General features: G+C 57.4%; 1 long non-coding RNA gene across 1 annotated transcript; it reads left to right on the top strand.

The window, feature by feature from the left end:
- Positions 1-3,061: 3,061 nt before the first annotated feature.
- LOC124681511 lies at positions 3,062-5,033 on the top strand. Its single transcript, XR_006995892.1, has 3 exons — positions 3,062-3,809; positions 4,325-4,492; positions 4,956-5,033. It is a non-coding gene; the product is annotated as an uncharacterized LOC124681511 (long non-coding RNA).
- Positions 5,034-21,187: the final 16,154 nt, after the last annotated feature.

A 21,187-nucleotide genomic window follows, 5' to 3' on the forward strand; every position in this document is an offset into this window, starting at 1 on the left:
CCGGCTGCGCGCTCCAGAGGTACTACTAACCGTGGTTTGATTCCATGGAGGATGCTCTGGTTCTCTCTCTGACGTGGGCATTACCCTTCGGGTAACCAATGTTGCCCTACCCTGTATTTCCTAGTTGGAGGCCCATGAAGGCACTCGACGGCCAGATGGGCCGCTAGGACGGTGCAACGGAAGATTCCTTGAAGTACAAGACGCGGAAGGAGCTGATACGTCTCCGACGTATCCATAATTTCTGTCGTTCCATGCTTGTTTTAGGACAATACTTACATGTTTTGCTTGCACTTTATGATGATTTCATGCGTTTTCCGGAACTAACCTATTAACAAGATGCCACAGTGCCAGTTCCTGTTTTCTGCTGTTTTTGGTTCCAGAAAGGCTATTCGGGCAATATTCTCGGAATTGGACGAAATCAACGCCAAACCTCCTATTTTTCCCGGAAGGCACCAGAACACCGAAGAAGAGTCGGAGGAGAGCCAGGGGGGCCCCACACCATAGGGCCGCGCGGGCCAGACCCTGGCCGCGCCGGCCTAGGGTGAGGCCACCCTGTCGACCCTCCTGCGCCGCCTCTTCGCCTATAAAATCCCTTTCGACCTAAAAACGCAGTACCAATTGACGAAACTCCAGAAAGACTCCAGGGGCGCCGCCGCCATCGCGAAACTCCAATTCGGGGGACAGAAGTCTCTGTTCCGGCACCCTGCCGGGACGGGGAAGTGCCCCCGGAAGCCATCTCCATCAACGCCATCGCCTCCATCATGCTCCGTGAGTAGTTCCACCATGGACTACGGGTTCTAGCAGTAGCTATGTCGGTATACTCTCCCCCATGTACTTCAATACAATGGTCTCATGAGCTGCCTTACATGATTGAGATTCATCTGATGTAATCGGTGTTGTGTTTGTTGGGATCCGATGGATGATACATTATGATTAGTATATCTATAAAGTTTGTGAAGTTATTGTTGCTGCAATCTTGTTATTCTTAATGCTTGTCACTAGGGCCCGAGTGGCATGATCTTAGATTTGAGCTTTATAATTATTGCTTAGATTGTATCTACAAGTTGTATGCACATGTCACTGTCCGGAACCAAAGGCCCCGAAGTGACAGAAATCGGGACAACCGGAGGGGATGGTGGTGATGTGAGGGACACATGTTTTCACGGAGTGTTAATGCTTTGCTCCGGTGCTCTATTAAAAGGAGTACCTTAATATCCAGTAGATTCCCTTGAGGCCCGGCTGCCACCGGCTGGTAGGACAATAGATGTTGTGCAAGTTTCTCATTGCGAGCACGTACGACTATATATGGAAAACATGCCTACATGATTAATGAATTGATGTTCTTTCTTAATGCCTTATCAATCCTATCAATTGCCCAACTGTAATTTGTTCACCCAACACTTGTCACTTATTGGAGAGTTACCACTAGTGTAGATCGCTGGGAACCCCGGTCCATATCTCATCATAATATACTCGTTCTATATGTCACTGGAAGTAGTATCAACTATTTTCTGGTGCCATTGCTCTCATATTGCTATTACTGCTGCTGTGTTACTGTTACTACTGCTCTCATATTACTGCTACTTTCACATCACCCCTGTTACTAGTGCTTTTCCAGGTGCAGCTGAATTGACAACTCAGTTGTTAAGGCTTATAAGTATTCTTTACCTCCCCTTGTGTCGAATCAATAAATTGGGTTATACTACCCTCGAAGACTGCCGCGATCCCCTATACTTGTGGGTTATCAGGAGCCGAACAAGGAAAGCCTAGAGATAGATCTATTGTAAACCTAGTCGTACTCGATTAGGCCTCTTGAGACCCGGCCTCCTATATAAAGGCCAGGAGAGGGGCTGTCGAGGGACACAATCAATCTTAGCGATCTTAGCCAACAGAAGCTTAAAGCTAGGTTACCTTAGCGCTTAGCCATCTCGACGAGATCTCAGCCGAACTATTCGGCACCCCATTGTAACCCATTATCATCATAATCAAGAACAGACAGGCAGGACGTAAGGGTTTTACCTCATCGAGGGCCCCGAACCTGGATAAATCGCTCTCCCCGCTTGTCTGTGAACCGATGTCTCGTGTCAGCTTGCAGGATTCCATCAACCCTAAGCCCCTAGCGGAGGGCATTGCCGAGGAGCACCCTCGACAATTGGCGCCGTCTGTGGGAACCATGTCGGCACAAGATCGGTCATCGGCAGATCCAATCATGACACCGGTGACTTCACCGGCAACCTCATCAGCAACTTCGTCGACACCGTCATCGCCAAACCTGGGAAGCCCGATTCGGTTCGGCTCCTATGAGTTCACCCCGCACAGCGATTCTTCTCGCTCAAACTTCTCAGATCTACAAGGAAACATGGAGATGACTTTCGGCAACGTCCACTACAACGTCAACGCGGAAGGAATCCTTCAACTGCTGGAATCGCCCACTTCCAGATCGACGAGTCCAAGCGCATCATCACACTCGACCTTTCGGCTGGCCTGACAGGCTCGACGAGTTTACCCGCGCCCTCGACACCCCGTTCCGTGTCTTCCATGTCGGTAGGATCCGACGATCCCACATCTTCGGAGTTAACTTCGTACTACTGCTTGAACTGTGTAACGGCCCAGGGTAGACCCCCTATTAGTTTTGCTTGTTGTTTTTCTTTTTGTGCATCATCATGGCATAGGCACCATATCACCCATGTTTTTACTAAAATAAATTATTTTATAATCTCTAATTATTTTCTTTTCCCCTCTCATATGGTTTTTATAATAAACCATCTTCTTTTTCCTTTTCATTTAACAAAACCCCAAAACCAAATATTAAATTCTTGCAATTGTGTTGGTCATTAATAAATCTTTTCAAAGTGTGTTTTGCATCCTATCTTCTTGTTCTCTTTTCCTCATCTTAGACTCTCTAAATTTCAGAAGTTTCTCTCTTGCCTTTCTGCAAATTAATTTGCAACTCTCGTAGAAAATTGCAAGAGGCCGAGCACATCTTCAGACTCGTTCCTTTCCTGGAGCCAGCTCCAATGTTTGACTTCTTCCGGGCACAAAACGTGAGCCTTCTTCTTCCAGGCAGAAAAGGTGAGCCGAGTGCTCACCTGATCCTTCCCTAGCTGGACAAAGCCAACCACCGCGTCCCCTCCTAAACCGCAGCAAACCCTAGCCTGCTCCCTCTTCATCCTTGTGCCGCCGCCCCATCTTTTCCCTTGACCACGCAGAAGAAAGGGACAAAAGTTTCAGACAAAAACACCGCACACATCCGCCGCAGCATCGCCGTCGCCCCGTCGTCTCCGACCACCTTTCGCCGAACCAAGGCCCCCAAGAGCTTCCCCTCGTCACGCTGTTCATCCTCGACCCAAGAACTCTCGAATCGAGCACGCAATCGACGCCAACGACCCCGTCCTCTTCCCCGACTCCGGCGAGGAAATCGTTCTTTCCGGCCGCCTCCGACCTCTTCCAACCCAGCCGAAGTGTTCATCGACTTCCTGGTGAGATGGCGCCCCTTTTCCCTCTCTTTTCTGTTCTGTTTGCTCGCTGTTCGGCTTCGCCAAAATCTGACGAAACTGTCGATGTTTCTGTCTGAGAGAAAATCGCCGGAAGAACCTCGAGCTCGCCGTCGCCAGAAGTCGTCGTCCGCCGCGCCGCGCGTGGGGATGGTTCATCCGTGATCACCTCTTCCTCCTCGACGTTTTCCTGGAGCCGGAGAAGCTTGGAAGGACAAGGCCGACCTCGTCCTCCTCCCGAGACTGCAACGCGTTTTCTTCCTCTACGTCCTCGTCTCCGTCGCCTCGATCTTCTTCGACCCGTTTACAAGCGCGGTGAGCAGTCCGTCCTTCACTGCTATTATTCCTTGTTCTTTTCGTTCCAGCCCATCTAGGAGCAGCATCGCATCAACATGATCACACAGCAGGCCAGAACGTCCCACGTGCGGCAGCCCCTAAAGCGCCAGTTTTTGGTCAGTTCTCACTGTCGAAAATTTCAGTTAAAGTTTCACACTCTCCTTCAGTTAACTGTAGACTTGTTCCTTCAAGCTTCGTGTTTCCTGAAGCTTTTCCACAACCGATCATAGCCCAGCTGGTTGTTGTCTTGATCCAATTCCAGCAGCCCAAGATCATATCCCAGGAAAGACACACACCAGTTCTTTTGCTCTATCTCTGTTTCAGTTTTCAAAACACCTCCAGATCCTGCTCAACTTAGCTCAGATGGTGTACGTTTGTACCACATCCACACCTGAACTGCAACAATGTGGTTATTTCTATGGACTCTTCCCAACAGGCACGAGTTTATCTCCTCTTTTTAACCAAGCAATCATCCTCTGCTTTTCCTTGTTCAGATCCAGCGCTTGGAGTTACTTGAAGAAATAGTCCTGAGTCTGCTTCTAATCAACAACGTCACAGCAGCCCAGTTGGTTTGCTTCTTGGTATTGTCCCGGCATTTGATGGTTCAGTTCCCAGATCAGGCTATTTAAAAGCCAATCCTTTTTACACAGTTTCTTCATTCGGTGAGAAAAATTCTCTTTGTTAATGTGTATATCTTTTGAAAATCATATCTTCTAATCTGTAACTTGGGGAATAAGAAGTATTTTATATGTTTTTCAAGCAGAAAAATATGAGGAATCTAAATATGCCATCTATATGCTTGTTTGCATTATGCATCATGTCATGCTATTGTAGTTTGCATCGCACCTAACAATTAAACGCGGAGTATTTGGGAATTACCGGTTACGGTTCCCCGCTCCGCTTAATTTTGAGTAGCGCACCTATGCCATGATATGCCATGCTATCCAACCCTTAAGTTTGTCGTTAGATAATACAACTTCAACCCTAATTGTTTGTTCGGGGTTCCGATCCCGCTTAACTTGGATAAGTGCATCGCACCATATCTGCCATGTCATGCATATCATATCATGATCATGCCGATTCTTTTGCCGTAGTTGTAAATTGTGCATCCGTTGTTTGTTCTAGTGCCTCGCTTCTTCATGGATAGGGCGTTGAGTTGATGCGGACAAGTTCTCCGGATGTTCCTCGGCAAGCTTCAACAGGCAAGCATTTCCCCTATACTTCTGCCTCTGCAGAAGTCGCTCACCTATTTTATTTTGCCTTCTCCCTCATGCTAGCCTTAAGTTGCGTTCTTCTCACGTGTCATATCCACCTGTTACCTCAAGCAACCCATATTGCCACCACCAACCTCCTACAGCTGTTGTTTGGTTATCGGGTCTGCCTTGCGAGTCGTAGTGCATACTAGTGCTTTTATATCTTGTTACCGTTAATGCTATCTTATCGGATTATCAGTTGGGAATCATGACACATGCTACATGCTATTATCTGTTGAGAGTATCATGGTTACTTGTTAATAGTTGTTAGCGGAGACATCGGTGGGTCAGTTGCTCGTTTTATGACGGCTCACTTGTGTTTCCTTAATATCTTAGGACTCCGAGTTCTTGTTATCTGTTCCGAGACTGAGCGCTCTAACCACACGTGGGTATGCTTATGGGTCTCCCCTGACCACTGCCGGAATATACAGCTTTGTCCAGTGGCCACAACTAGTTTGTAATGTTTTACCATTTGTTGTTTGCGTGCATGCCAGCCTGTTACTTCTTTATTTTGGGAAGCCCCTGGGTGCCTTGTATCCCTTGTTTCTGGTATGCACATATAGGTCGCGGAGCCTCTGTGAAGTGGTTTATCGCCCCAGTGTGTGTTTAAACCACCTAGCACGCTGGCGCACATAGCTAAGTCCGCTTCGGAGATACGGCCGGACTTCGATACGGGTTCAACTTGGTTAGGTGGCTTCCTGGACATTGTTGTCGTGAAGGAGAGTGCGAGCCGTGATATCCACCTGTCGTAAGTGGGTCGAGCGGTGCGTGTGGGTATATTTGGGCAACCCCTGCAGGGTGTACATCTTATCGATAAGCCGCGTCCGCGGTTATGGACGACTTGGAGCTGTATGACTCGATCATAGACAACTTACACCCGTTGTTTCAATACTAATAACTTGCGTAGTAAGTTAGCACAACTTCAATAAAACCTGGGTAAAACTTGTCAACCGTGTGAGTGCCCTTGTAAGTACCTCCTTGCGAGGGGGGAACACATCGGCTGTGTTATGTTTGCAGAGTATAGAACTGTTAGTTACGCGCTCTCTCATCTTCTCTGATTAGACGACTGTTGTAGAGTGTCTCTATAGGTTTTTAGTGCTTGCGCGCTGCCGCTTATCCCCACCATATTGCCTATGACGTTCCTCTTGCGTCCTCTAAGTCCCCTGCGTGCCTCAAGTACAAAGGACGACTGGTTGACGAATGCTTATACGTCTTGAAGTCTTGTTAAGTACGAACCCGTACTTATTGCTGCTTCTACGGGATATAACCGGGCAGGTCTGAAGATCGGTACGATGAAGAACGACGCTAGCAAGGTTACCCTTCCGGCTTGGTCTGGGCAGGGTTATGGACGCCACTGGTTATCTTCAGGACTCTTAGTCCAAATTTGTATCTTGTCCATACCCGGACGTATTTGATCTTCTGTATGATTTGGATCTTTGTATGTATCTATTTGTATCTTGACTCGTTGGAGTTGTTGTTATAATATATCTGTTTCTTGTGGGCTCTATTGTAATCATGTTGTAATGTTACCGCTCGTGATTGATTCCACCCGCATCGCGTGCATGCTTCGGCGTGTACGAGGCGCTTGGTGGTGCGTCTCCGAAAATCGATATCGTGCGGATTTCGGCGGGTTCGCTGGGATCCTCATGGTACCGGTTTTGGGGCGTCACAAACTGCGACACCAGGCACGGGCTGGGATCGAGCGACACGTCGTTCATCTGCAATGCCCAGTATTCATCGGGAGAGGACAGTATCGACAACATCGTCCAAGGAACCACCCGAAGAGCAGCACACCATCAGGTTTATGCCGCCAATAACACAGGAAACACAAGGCACAGAGGAAACGGAGACCATACTCCTCGTTCCAGTAGACGGGCAAGTTTTGAAAACAGCGCCAGCAACCACGACAGCGACTACACCATCGCGGACGAAGAGTGGGCAGCCGCCAGAGCAGCAGTACTCAACAACACAGTGCTCCCCGCAGGAACCTCAGTCGGAACCCTCAATGCTTATCGCTCTATACTAGAGAAAAACCGGGAGCACCTGTCGAAGGAACAAGCCACCCTCGAGAGACGCCTATCTGCGGCAGATCGATCCAGTGAACGGCGAAGAGGCTCGCAGGCGAGCGCCTCTCGAAATACTCAAGGGGCGGGCAAGCACCGATCGAGGCTATCCAGGCTCTTGGAAGATGACACCAGAGAAATCACGTCGAACCTCACCAAGTCCTTTATGACTACGAACACCGCAGGCATGCCACGGCCGAAAACCGTTGCAGGAGCAACTGCCAACCTTGCTGCATACCTCATCAACCAGCGCCCTGAAGGATCCATGGCTCAAGCTCATCGAGGCGCCCTGGAAAGTCTCGCGATACTGGGAAACAATCTAGTTCCACAAAAGGAAAAGACCACGCTGCAGGGTAGTGGCTCAAAGCATCATGCGAGAGACGCTCGGGATGAAATCACCCAGAGCAGGATCGACAAAGCAAGGCGACGATGCGCCGCTAGGAACGAGAATGACAGTGATTCTTCGGACGAGGACCACGAGTACAACGGCGAGCTCAGGGGAGCCGACTGTCTAAGTCACAAAATCCGCGAGGCAATGCCGCCCAGGAAGTTCAAGCATACGCCTACCGATGCTGCCAAATACGATGGGCAGCAGGAGCCAAGATCTTGGATAGACGACTACATGTAGACTGTGATTCTGCATAAGGGGAACCAAATAGCAGCAATGCAGTGCTTGCAGCTCTATCTCAAAGATTCAGCGCGAGCCTGGCTAAGGGGGCTGCCGAAGGGTTCCATCAAATCATGGGACGACCTAGTAGGTGCCTTCGTTGCTAATTTCCAAGCAACGTACAAGAGACCCGTCGGGATTGAAGAGTTACGGAACTGCCAACAGAAGCAGAAGGAGTCGATGCGCTCATACATCGGGAGATTCACCAAACTCCTAAATGCTGCCGAAGATGTATCTGTCGACAGAGCAATCGACGCTTTCAGCGATGGCGTCCGGCGTGAGAGCTACATAGAAGAACTCGGACGCAAAAGCCTAAAACCATAACCAAGTTAATGGAAATCGCCAATAGTTGGGCTGACGGCGAAGACAACATGCGAAGGCCACGACAGCGCAGCGACGATGAAGACGATGACCAGCCGAAGCACAACTCGGGTGGCCGAATGGATCGTCACAAGAGAAGGAAGAACCGCAACTATGACGACAACAACATGGTAGCCGCAGGATACTCTGATCGGCAGGATGATCGATATGACGACAGAAGAGACGATCGGCATGACGCTAATCGGAACAACTCCGGGAACCGTGGCAATTATAAACCGTGACAGCAGAGGGCTCCCGAACCGCCTTACGCTGAGCAGATCAACGCCCCTGTTACCTGCACTCGTATGTCGACTCTAAGGACGGAAAAACGAAGTCGAGTCACCTGCTCAGGGTGTCGGGGGGAAGACCCCGGATAGGGCAATGGACGCGGAGCAGCCGGCTGGCCACTGGCCGGCTCGCGGCAAAGGCCGGCTGAGGAGCAGCCGGCTGGCGCCGTGGCCGGCTGGTCCGGAAGCCGGCTGGCTCTAGGTCCTAGTCGGCTTGGCTACGGCCACCAATGCTGTAGCTGGGCCGGCTTCTACAAGCCATATCCGACTGGGGTTTGTACCTCAGACCGACTCGAGGCTGACGAGTCTTGCACTGGAAGGAACCGGGTTGGTGATCCGGGTTCCTAAAGTCCACGCTGACCCCATCTTCCGTAAAGCGCGAGGCACTGTGGAGCAATAGTGCCACGCGCCGGACAGGCCGTCAGGGCTTACGACGATCCGTACTGGCTACAGTGGCTGACGGCGACAGGGACACCCCCTCTCCATACCGCTGACCGTGGCAGCCGGATGGGACAGAGCCACGATGCCTCAACGGCTCCCGACGTCACCGCCTCGGGAAGGAGCGGAAGCCGGAGCCGGCCAAGCCGGCCGATAAACTATAGGGTCTTATATGTAAAGTGCCGACGCCTATATAAGCCGCACTACCCCCTCTCGTGCGGGGGATCGATCATTCTTACTTCATTCCACCCGGAGAGCGGCCCTGCGAGGGAGACCATCGTCTCCCTTAGCCTCCCAGGAGCAGCCGGACACAGCTCTAGGAGCACCACTGTATTGTGTGATCATCATATACACTCATAGCAGGAGTAGAGGTTTTACCTCCATCGGAGGGCCTCGAACCTGGGTACGTCGCCGTGTCGCTCGTGCCCATACCCGCATCCGGATACCGCCGTGAGATCCCTCGGGAACCACTTCGATTAGCCACCCTATGGCATATGCCGTGACGATACCACGACATTTGGCGCCCACCGTGGGGCCTTCAGCATCCTCGGCCGGTGTCTTCATCCGGACGGGCCTCACCATCACCACCGGCGAGCGAGTCGCTTCGGGCTTGATCCGGAGATTCGGCTCCCTCGACCGCGTCGGCCGACAACGCTGGCTGCTTCACCGACCGGCCCTTCCCAGCCGGCGGCGGCGTCATCTCCTTCGGCGGCCACGACGTCTACGTCGCCACCGTCGCACCGCCGCGCTACCCGCGGCAGGTGCTGCGCTGCGCTAGCCCTCCTCCGCGAGCCGGCAGCAGCGCTCCCGCCAGCCCCGCCGTCGTGCAAGTCATGATGGCTGGCGAGGAGCCCCCGTCAAGAACCCGCGCACCCGTGGCCCCGGCCTGGAGCGCAACATCGACCCCAACGCCTCCGGCTCAGGCGCCAGGCCGCCACCGCCACCGTCCCGGCTGGACGAAGTCCGGGCGAAACTGAGCACGCCGCTCACGCCTGGCGGAGACCCCACCGCCATCGAGGCGGATTTGGAGGCGCACCGCCAGCTCCTCCTCAAGCAAACCGAAGAACTGGCTGCTGCTAAGCGCCAGATGGAGATCACCCAGCCGCGAGTACAACCGCGCCCACGGCCTCACTCCAGGCGGCGACGAGCCAAGCCGAGCCGGTCACGTCCGCCGCAGGGGCCGCGACCTTGGCGCCGAGATCGCCCGCGACGGCGCTCCTTCACCGGCTCCGTCCGCAGAGCTGCCCGTCTACAACACCCCCGACAAGAACATGCGCGCGGCAGAAGCCGCCGCAGAAGAGCTGAACCGCCTTGAAGGCGAAGAGTTACGCCGCCAGACCAAGCGGGTGACTGAGCTGCTCAACGCAGCCAACAGGCAGATCGCCGACCCCAGGTACGTCAATGCCCCCAGAGCTTCCCACGCTCGTGGCGCTGCAGGCAACAACAGGGAAGGCGCCAGGGACACGGCCGAGTCCGCCTCCCCAGCACCAAGCCGGCGCCATGATTCCCGGGCCACGCACGCAAGTTCGGGCCGGCCGAGCCACCAGCCGAGCGGCAGCAGCCGCAGCCGGCCTCCCCCAAGCCGATACCAGGAGCAAGACTCCGAGCCCCGCCGTCAGCACCGGCCGGCTCCAGAAGCAGCCGGCACACGCCAGCCGGCACGTTCCCGGCTGGGCCCCCGCATCGAGCCCACCGACGCCAGAGACCGCCTCGACCGGCTGGTCGAATCCCGCATCGCGGAAGAGGAGGCACCGGCTTGCCCCAAGTGCTTCGGGCCCCGCATCGCCAACGAGCCCGTGCTCGACGGCTTCCAGCTCCCCCGCGACACGCCCAAGTACGACGGCACCGCCAAGCCGGAGGACTGGCTGCTGGACTACTCCACCGCAGTCGGCATCTCGCGGGGCAACAAGCGGTGGGCAGTGCGCTACTCCCCCCTGATGCTGGTCGGCTCCGCCCGCACCTGGCTCAACAACCTGCCAGCCGGCAGCATTAACGGCTGGCTGGACTTCGAAGAGGCCTTCGTCAGCAACTTCACCGGCACCTACCGCTGGCCGGGTCGCCCTCAGCAGCTTGAGATGTGCAAGCAGGGCCCGGACGAGACGGATCGCGCGTATCTGACGCGCTGGTGCGAGATGCGCAACTCCTGCGAGGGCGTGCACGAGATCCAGGCCATCAGCTTCTTCATGGGAGGCTGCCGGCCAAACACCATGCTGTGGCACAAGCTGTGCCGCAGTGACCCCAAGTCGATGGCCGCCTTGATGGCCATCGCGGACAAATACGCGCTGGCTGAAGAAGCCGGCAAGGTGCCGGCTGACCCAGCACCGGCTCCCTCCAAGCGGGACCACCACAAGTCGGCTGAGAACAAGCCGGCAGACGGCGCCTCTCATGGCAGCCGGCGGGATAACTACCGCGGCAAGCGTCACAGCGACCAGCCGGACCGTCGGTACGGCTCCGCCCACGTAGCCGCCGTGGCAGACAACGCGGCAGGCGGCAGCCGCCGCCAGAAGCAAGACCGGCAGTGGAAGCCGAAGTACACCTTTGAGCAGATGCTCGACTCGCCGTGCAAGTACCACAGCGGCAAGAACCCCTCCAACCACACCACCCGCGACTGCCACTTCATGAAGCGGCTGACCAGCGGTGAACCCCTCCCGCCTCCACCCCCGCCCCCACCAGCTGGCGGGCCGGGTGGCCAAGCCGGCGCAGAGAACGCCAACCTCGAGCACCACGAGGCTAACCAAGTGCACAATGGCGGCCGATATCTGGCCGAAGACGCCACCTACATCATCTTCACCTCCGAGCCCGAGGGCAGGACGAGCCAAGAGCGCCGTTCCCTCGAGGTCAACGCGGTCATACCGCCGGTCCCCCAGTACCTAAACTGGTCAGAGCAGGCCATCACTTTTGATCGCCGCGACACACCGGCTATCCTGCCGAGGCCGGGCAGCTACGCCATGGTCCTCGACCCCACCATCGGCACAACCCGGCGCAGCGTGCGTTTTTCGCGCGTCCTCATCGACGGCGGCAGCAGCATCAACATCCTCTACCGCGACACCGCCCGCAAGCTGGGCATCCAGGAGGCCGAGTTGCGCCCCACCCCCACCGTCTTCCATGGCATCGTGCTAGGCCATTGCTGCCAGCCGATCGGCCGGATCACGCTGGAGGTGATGTTCGGGAAGCCGGACCACTTCCGCACCGAGAGAATCGAGTTCGAGGTGGTGGACCTCGTGAGTCCCTACCACGCGCTCCTAGGCAGGCCGGCCCTGACCAAGTTCATGGTGGTGCCCCACTATGGGTACCTGAAGATGAAGCTGCCTGGCCCCAAGGGGGTCATCACCGTAGCCGGCGACTATCGCCGCTCCATGGACTGCGCCACGCAGAGCTCCAAGATGGCCCAGACGCTGGTCATCGCCACAGAGAAGCAGCTCATCCACGATGCCGTCGCCCTCGCCAAGGCCGCGCAGACAGACATGCCGGCTGCGGGCAACCCGGCTGGGACGACTCACTTCCAGCCGGCCGACAACACCAAGAAGATCCTGCTGGACCCGGCGCAGCCGGACAAGTTCGTCACCATCGGTGCCGGCTTGAGCAAGAAATAGGAAAGCGAGCTCACCAGCTTCCTCCGTGAGAATTGGGACATCTTCGCATGGACTCCAAGAGACATGCCGGGTGTGCCGAGGGAGTTGGCTGAGCACCACCTCCACGTCCGGCCTGAAGCCAAGCCGGTGAAGCAGCCTCTCAGGCGCTTCGCCGAAGAACGAAGGAAGGCCATCGGTGAAGAAATCGCCCGGCTCCTAGCTGCCGGCTTCATCATGGAAGTGCTGCACCCGGACTGGTTGGCGAACCCGGTCCTGGTTTTGAAGAAGAACGGCTCCTGGCGCATGTGTATCGACTACACCAGCCTGAACAAGGCGTGCCCGAAGGACCCCTTCCCCCGCCGCGCATAGATCAAGTTATAGACTCGATCGCCGGCTGTGAACTGTTGTCTTTCCTAGATGCCTATTCAGGCTACTACCAGATTCCTTTGAATCCGGATGATCAAATAAAGACTTCGTTCATTACCCCGTATGGGGCTTACTGCTATACGACTATGCCGTTCGGCTTGAAAAATGCAGGCGCCACCTACCAAAGGTGCATGCAAAAATGCTTGCAGGATCAAATCGGCAGAAACGTTCACGCATATGTGGATGATGTCGTTGTAAAGACCAAGGAGACGACTACCCTCCTTGATGACCCGAGAGAAACCTTCACCAATCCGAGAAGATTCCGGATGAAGCTCAACCCGGCTAAGTGCACATTCGGCGTGCCGTCCGGCCAGCTCCTTGGCTACCTCGTCTCTCAGCGAGGGATCGAAGCCAACCCGGACAAGATCAGTGCCCTGGAGAAGATGGAACTGCCGCAGTGCCTCAAGGACGTCCAGAAGTTTGCTGGCTGCCTGGCTTCCTTGAGCCGCTTCGTCAGCCGGCTGGGGAGAAGGCACTGCCCCTGTATCAATTAATGAAGAAGGCGGACAAATTCGTCTGGTCACCGCAGGCGGATGAGGCCTTCCGTGACTTGAAGCGCGTGCTCTCAACCGCGCCAATCCTTGCAACGCCGGCTTCAATGGAGCCGATGCTGTTGTACATCGCAGCCACCAACCGAGTGGTTAGCGTTGTCCTGGTGGTGGAGCGCAAAGAAGCCGACAGAGAGCAGCTGGTTCAGCGCCCAGTCTACTACCTTAGCGAAGTGCTCTCCCAGTCGAAGCAAAACTACCCCCACTACCAAAAGGTCACCTACGGCGTCTACATGGCGGCCAAGAAGCTGAAGCACTACTTCCAAGAGCACCCCATCAAGGTGGTTGCCACAGCGCCCTTGGCGGAAATCATCGGCAGCAAGGATGCCAACGGCCGGGTTGCCAAGTGGGCCCTGGAGCTAGCCGCCCACACCATCCTCTACGAGCCACGCACAGCCATCAAGTCGCGGATCCTCGCGGACTTCTTCGTCGACCGGGCTGAGATGCGGTACTCGCCGCCTGTGCCGGATTCCACACACTGGAAGATGCACTTCGATGGCTCAAAGATGCGCAACGGCTTGGGAGCCGGCATCGTCATCACCTCTCCCAAGGGAGACCGGCTGGACTACGTCCTGCAGATCCACTTCGCCGCATCCAACAATGTGGCGGAGTACGAAGCGCTCATTCACGGGCTGAAGCTGGCCAAGGAGATTGGCGTGCGTCGCATACTCTGCTTCGGCGACTCCGACTTGGTCATACAACAAGCATCTGGCGACTGGGACGCGAAGGACGCCAACATGGCCTCATACCGCTTCCATGTCCAACAGTTATCCGGCTTCTTCGACGGCTGCGAATTCCACCATGTGCCACGAGCAAACAACGAGGCGGCTGACGCCTTGTCCAAGATTGGCTCAACCCGGCAAGCCATTCCGCCGGGCGTCGCCTTGGCGGTCCTCAAGAAGCCGTCCATCATACCGTCACCGGATTCGGATTCAATATTCGTGCCGGCTGACCCGGGGGCTGCTCGGCCGAACCCGGGGGCTAACAAGCCAAACCCGCCGGCTACCATGCCGAACCCGGGGACTTCTCAGTCCAACCCGGGGGCTTCATCGCCAAACTCGGGGGCTAGCAAGCCGAACCAGCCGGCTAGCAAGCCGAACCCGGCGACCATGCAGTCGAATCCGGAAGCTCCCACGCAGGAGGCCCTGTTGGTCAGCGTATTCGAGATAAGATGCGTACCTTCATGGGCACAAGAATTCCTCTCCTACCTCACCGACGGTGTGCTGCCTGATGATAGAGTTCAGGCCAGGCAGATTGAGAGAAGGGCCAAGGCCTATACCATCATCAACCACCAGCTGTACAAACGCAGCGTAAGTGGGGTGTTCCAGCGGTGCGTCGAGCCGGCTGAAGGGATTGAACTCCTACGGGAAATCCATCAAGGAGAGTGCGGACACCACGCCTCATCCAGAGCCATAGTGGCCAAAGCCTTCCGGCACGGTTTTTACTGGCCGACTGCGCTCAAAGACGCAGAAGATTTGGTGAAGAAGTGCAACGGCTGTCAGCGCTTCACAAAGAAGAGACACCAGCCGGCTTCCGCCTTGAAAACCATCCCCATCACATGGCCATTCGCTGTATGGGGCTTGGATATGGTGGGCCCGTTCAAAACAGCGCGAGGCGGCATGACACACCTCTTGGTGATGATTGACAAATTCACCAAGTGGATCGAGGCCAAGCCAATCAAGAAGCTGGACGGCTCCACAGCCGTCACATTCCTCAAGGAAATCATTGTGAGATTCGGCTACCCCCACAGCATTACCACTGACAACGGCAGCAACTTCTCCCAAGGCATCTTCTCTCGCTATTGCGGGGAAATGGGGATCCGGATGGCCCTATCTTCTGTGGCGCACCCGAGTCCAACGGACAAGTGGAAAAGGCTAACGGCTTAGTCCTAGCCGGCATCCGGCCCCGGCTGGTGGAGCCGCTCGAGCGAACCGCCGGCTGCTGGATTGAAGAGTTGCCCAATGTGCTGTGGAGCCTGCGCACAACGACAAACCGCTCAGTCGGCTTCACACCATTTTTCCTCGTATACGGGGCCGAAGCCGTCCTGCCGACTGATATCGAGCACGACGCGCCAAGGATCAAGCTCTACACAGAAGCCGAAGCCAAAGAAGCTCGCGAAGATGGAGTTGACCTGGTCGAAGAGCCCCGGCTGCTGGCTGCATCTAGATCTACTATCTACCAGCAAAGCCTCCGACGCTATCACAGCCGGAAGGTCCAGCCCTTAGCATTCCGAGAAGGAGACCTAGTGCTCCGGCTGATCCAGCGGACAGCCGGACAGCATAAACTGTCATCCCCATGGGAGGGTCCCTTCATCGTGAGCAAGGCAGTAGGCAATGATTCCTACTATCTCATAGATGCCCAAGAGGCTAAGAAAAACAAGCCGGACAAGGCTGCCGAGGAGACTAAACGTCCCTGGAATGTCAGGTTACTCCGCCCATTTTACACATGAGAGCAGGAATGTATGTATCCCTTGTATCCCTTTTGTAAGCTATGAAAAAGCATGCGCCGAGAGCGCCGTTTCCGACAAGTTTTTCGCGCACTTTACCTTGTTTCGCCAATTGGCTTGAACCCTCTCACGCGGTCGGCTCAGTAACGTGATCCGGTTTCCGACAGCCGGCTTCCGATCCAGCTACAGACCGCAACCCGGCTGTCCGGCTGGCGGGAGTAAGGCCTAGGGAGCCGGCACGCGAAAAATGACTAAGGGAAAGAGTAAGAGCGAGTTGACTTGCAACTTTTCATATAAGTGCCGGATTGCCGAATTCAGCTCGTTCGACCGAAATACTGTCGGCCTCACCCAGCGGCCCGCTCTTGATCCGGCGACGGATCGCAAGTCGGACGTATGACCGGCAAGAGCACAGCCAAAGAGTGGGGCAGATGGGAAAAAGCGAACGAGCCGAAAGAAAGCAACTCGGCACACAAATGATTAACAAACACATTAAAGTGTGACATAATCAAAGGGCGATAATATTCATACATGCGCACCCGGCATCCCGGGGATTTAATAAATTGTCTTGGCAAAAGAACAACTGAAAAGCAGGTAATCTAAGCCGGAGGGGCATCAGCGGAGCCGGCTGCCGGGTCGTCCTCGGGCGCATCTTCCGCCTCCTCATCTTCCATGTAATCTTCATCGGATGGAGGAGGGTTCGGGTCCGCGACGAAGGCGCCCTTGTCGACGAAGTCGGCGATGGCGCTGGCTCGAGCAAGACGGGCGGCCTTGAGATCGGCTGGGAGCTTGTCCTCCACGCCGGCTCGCCGGAACTGGAGCTGCCCCAGGTCCACCTCGTTGTACCAAGAGAGGACGAAGGACAGCGCCATGTCGGCACCGGCGCGCGTGGCCGACTCCTTCCAGTCGAGGAAGCGGTCCGGCGCCCGCTCCATCGAGGAGATGAGGCCGGAGATATCTTGCGGCACCGCCTCGTCAGGCCACAGCATTGGCACCAGCTCTTCAGCCGCCTTCCGAAGCTCCCAGCCAAGTTTGGTGATGGGCTCGATGCGGGCAGCCATGGACGCCATGTGGTCCTCCATGGAGAAGTACTCTGAGCTGCCCTCGCCGGTCTCCCGCCTCCTGGAGTTGCGCGCGACGCCAACGGCTGCTAAAGCCGCGTCCTGCGTCTCCGGGAAGGCCGCTGCAAGAAGAAGCAAGTCAGAAACCATCGAAGCCGAAATAAGCTGAAAAATGCAAATTTTCGAAGTCCTAAGCCAAAAGGAAAAGCCTGGCGGCAGCCGGCAAGAACCGACTGCCACCAGCCCGAAGATGAGGATAGCGAAGAAATCAGAAATTTCTGCTGCCGGCTGCCAACGAAAGCCGGCAGCCGACAGCCGAAAGCCGGCAAAGGGAAAGGAACATAGAGATGCACTCACCCGCCAAGCCGCGATCAAGCGCGCTAAACTCGTCGGTCCAGCGCTTGGCGGTAGCCGTCAGCTCCGTGGACTTGGCGGTGACCTCCTCCTGCAGCGCAAGCCGCTGCTTCTCCACCTCCGTCAGCCGCCGGCTCAGATCCTCCACCTTCTCCTTCTCCGCCGTCCTGAGGGAGTTGAGCTCAGTGAGGTGGTTCTGCTCCAGCAGGCGCAGCCGCGTCAACTCATGCTCAGCCAGCTTGAGCTTCCCGGCGGCGGATCGGCCTGCCTCCTCGCTCTCGGCGCACTGGGCGCGAGCGGCTCGGAGATCCGACTCCAGCTGCGGGACCTTGGCGGCCTCAACTGCGAGGCGGCCGGAAAGAAACGTCAGCCAACCAAGACTAAAAAGAAAATAAGACATCGAGTCGAAAGAAGCAAGAGCTTACCCTTGGCGATTTCCAGCTCGCGGGCCAAGTCGGCCCGGTCCAGCTTGGCCTTGTGGTAATGAGTGACGGCGCGATTATACAGAGTGGTGCGCCGATCCATCACAGCCTAAGGAAAAGAGAAAGTCAGTCGAACAGGCGAAACCCGTGCCGGCTCCAAGCAGCCGGCCCATGCCTCGGAGGGCTACCAGGATAGTAATCAGATCAAAAACAGACGAAGCTTACCTTGCCGGCTTCCTCCACCTTGGCAACGTTAGCCGCGGCCTCGGCTGCCCTGGCCTTGAGGTTGGCCTGCAGGCTGGAGAAGAACATCTCCACCGATGCTTGGCCGGGGTTCCCCTCCCGGCTGGTCACCTCGTAGGAGTCGGCGCGGAGCCACGCCTGCTCCATGGTGGCAGCCGAGCCGAGGCTGGAGTCGGAGGCGGACGGCACCTGAAGAAGAAGTGCGCCCTTGGCCACATGCAGGCCCTGCTGCGACGCCGATGGGGTCTCCGTCCTCACCAGCGCGCGCGAGTCGGCGCCCTCCATGCGCGCCGGCTCGTCCCTCGCCGGCTCCTGCCTGGCCGGCTCCTCTGTCGTCGGCTGCGGCGGTGGCGTCGCTCCGGGCGCAGCGGATGGCCCAGCCGGCGCAGTCATCTCCGGCGCCTGGGGTGCCCCCTCCGGGCTCTCATCCAGTTCCACCACGCTGGGCCTGGTGCCGGCTCCGGCCGCAGGCGGCGCAGCCCTGCCAGCTCCGGTTCCAGGTGCAGCCCTGCCGGCTCCGGCTCCGGTTGAAGGCGGCATGCCCCGCCCGGCCCCAGCGGCTGGGTCCAGAAGACGTGTCCGGCGCGGGAACATATCGTCCAGCGTCGGCTGCCGCGGCGGCTCGGCCCGCGTGCCGCGATCAGGCGCTGAGGCCAGCGGCACGGCAAAGAAAGGTGCCCCTGCGGGAGGCGGAGTACCCGCAGGCGGCGGCGGCGTAGGTGCACGCGAGGAAGGCTGCGGCGTCTGCTCCCTCCTCTGGCGCGGAAGCGGCGACACAACGCGTGGAGCTTGCCGGGAGCCGCCGCCCTGGGCAAACTTGATAGGGGCCCTAGCCGGATAAACAGAGAGAAGATAAGCATAAAAGTAAGGAAAGAAAAGGAATCAAACAAGAAAGAGAAAGAGAACTCACCCGGCCTGCTCCGGAACCTTCTTCGGTTGCTGCCGGCGCTGCTTCTTCGCCTTCGCCTCCCAGGCGGCGGTGGAGCCGACTCGCTTTGTGCCCTTGGGCGCCGAAGTCGCCGTGGTGCTGGGCGGCCTCGTGCGAAGGGGCACGGCGGGGATTGGCCCCGTGGCGGACGTCGCCGGCTCCTCGTCCTCCTGCTGCTCTGGTGAAGGGGGCGGATTGTGCTCCCCCTGTCCGCCTAGATCAGGCGCCTGCAGCAGGTCGTCGTTGCCGGCCTGGTCGCCGGCTTGGTCAGCCGGATCGACGTGATCCGGCGTCCACCTCCTCGTCGCCAAGTCGCCGTCCTCGGCGTTCTGGCACTCAAAGAGCTAGAAAGACAGAAAAAGCATGAGCAAATAACAAGCCGGAAGTCGGCAGAAGAAAAAGGAAGTCGGCCTCGCAGCCGCAAGCCGGAAATTGGCAAAGACACGAGACTTACCCGCTCCGGTGGATGGTCCCTGTCGCGGGGCGCCAGCCCGTAGTTCCAGTCTTCCGACAGGTTCGCCTTGGTGATGTTATTCACCCGGCTGGCCACCTGGGCCTTGGTGAGCACTGCCTTGGACGTCCGGTTCGGATCGAACCGGCCGGACATGTGCCCGATCTTGTGGGTGCGCATCTGGAGCGGCAGCACCCGGCGCTCGGCGATGGTGCAGAGGAGATCTTCGGCAGTCAGCCCATTATCAACGGCTGCCGCCAGGAAGTCCCAGAGCAAGTTCACCTCAGCGTCCGGATCCGTCGAGCGGGCGTTATAGCTCCAGTTGATCCGGCCGACTGGAGGGGCCGGGTTGAACTCCGGCAAGTTGATCCGGTCGACGAGCTGCCCCTCGTTGCGCACATAGAAGAACGACATTTGCCAGTTCTTCACCGAGTCAACGGTGGGGATTTTGGGGAAAGGCGTACCGGGCCGAGTGTAGATCGAGGCGGCGCCACAGGCTCGCAGGTGGCCGTCGGTGGTTTGCGCCTTCAAGTAGAACAGCCGGCTCCAAAAGTCGATGTCGGGCCACAAGCCGGCGTAGGCCTCCATGAACGCTACGAAGCAGCTGAGGAGGACGCACGCGTTGGCCGGCAGGTGGTGCTGCTGCAGGCCGAAGTTGTCGAGGAACTGCCGGAAGAATGTCGAAGCCGGCAGGCCCAGCCCGCGATCGAGGTGCGCGCCGAAGACGACGCGCTCGCCGGGCTCCGGCGCGGGCTCCGTCTCCTCGCCGGGCACCCGCGTGACCACCGACCGCGGGATCCGCCGGAGGCGCACCAGTCGTTCGATGTCGTCCTCCCGCATGTAGGAGCCCCTCCACGATCCGCTGGGAGACGCCATTGTTGAAGCAGAAGAGGAAGACGACCAGGAGAGGCGAAACGGCGACGAAGAGCCTTGCGACGGCGGCGGCGACGGTGGCGGCTGAGGACGCTCCGTCGAAACGCGCGGCCCCGTGACGCCGGATTGATGGAGTGGCGGCGGCGGCCCGACGGAAGATCGTCGGGGCAGTTGCTCGCCGGAGTTCGCCAGGAGGTTGCCGGAGGAAAAGCTTTGGCACGCGGCGGAGCGCTCGAGCGAGGAAAAGAGAGAGTTTGGGCGAAAGGATGAAGGGCGCGAGGAAGAAGAAGGGCGCCTCGGTACCGCTACCGGGGGCATTTATAGCCGCCTGGCGCGCCGCTTGCGCGGCCACGTGGCGATCGTGGGCCACGATCGGGATTTACTGCGCCGTAACTCCTCCCACGACCACGACGGTTACCGAAAACGGCCACACCACGTCGCCCACTACCGCACCGGATCCGGAGGAACATTGATGTGACCAGACGAACCGACCGCAGGGCCAGGCGTCAGACCAGTCAAGTCGGGCGCAGGGCCGGAGGCGGCGGAGACTCCGGCGCGCCGCAAGCCGGAGCCGGACAATAAGTTCCACTCGAACCAAAATTCATCAGCAAGGCGGAGACGCCATCAGATCTTGCGAGAAAGCAAAAACTGTACAAGTATGAAAAGCGGCCGGCTAGAAGCAGCCGGCGGGAACGAGCCGGATGAGGGCGCAGCCGGCTGAATGGAAATCCTCAGTCGGCCCCTCCAAGTGCCGTCAAATATATTCGAGAAGCCAGGAAAACCTGCCTAGGTCCTTCTAAACGCAGGACCTTGCCAGCTTCGGGGGCTAATGTCGGGGGGAAGACCCCGGATAGGGCAATGGACGCGGAGCAGCCGGCTGGCCACTGGCCGGCTCGCGGCAAAGGCCGGCCGAGGAGCAGCCGGGCTGGCGCCGTGGCCAGCTGGTCCGGAAGCCGGCTGGCTCTAGG

The sequence above is a fragment of the Lolium rigidum genome, unplaced genomic scaffold (assembly GCF_022539505.1).
Source record: "Lolium rigidum isolate FL_2022 unplaced genomic scaffold, APGP_CSIRO_Lrig_0.1 contig_4553_1, whole genome shotgun sequence".
Lineage (NCBI taxonomy): Eukaryota > Viridiplantae > Streptophyta > Magnoliopsida > Poales > Poaceae > Lolium > Lolium rigidum.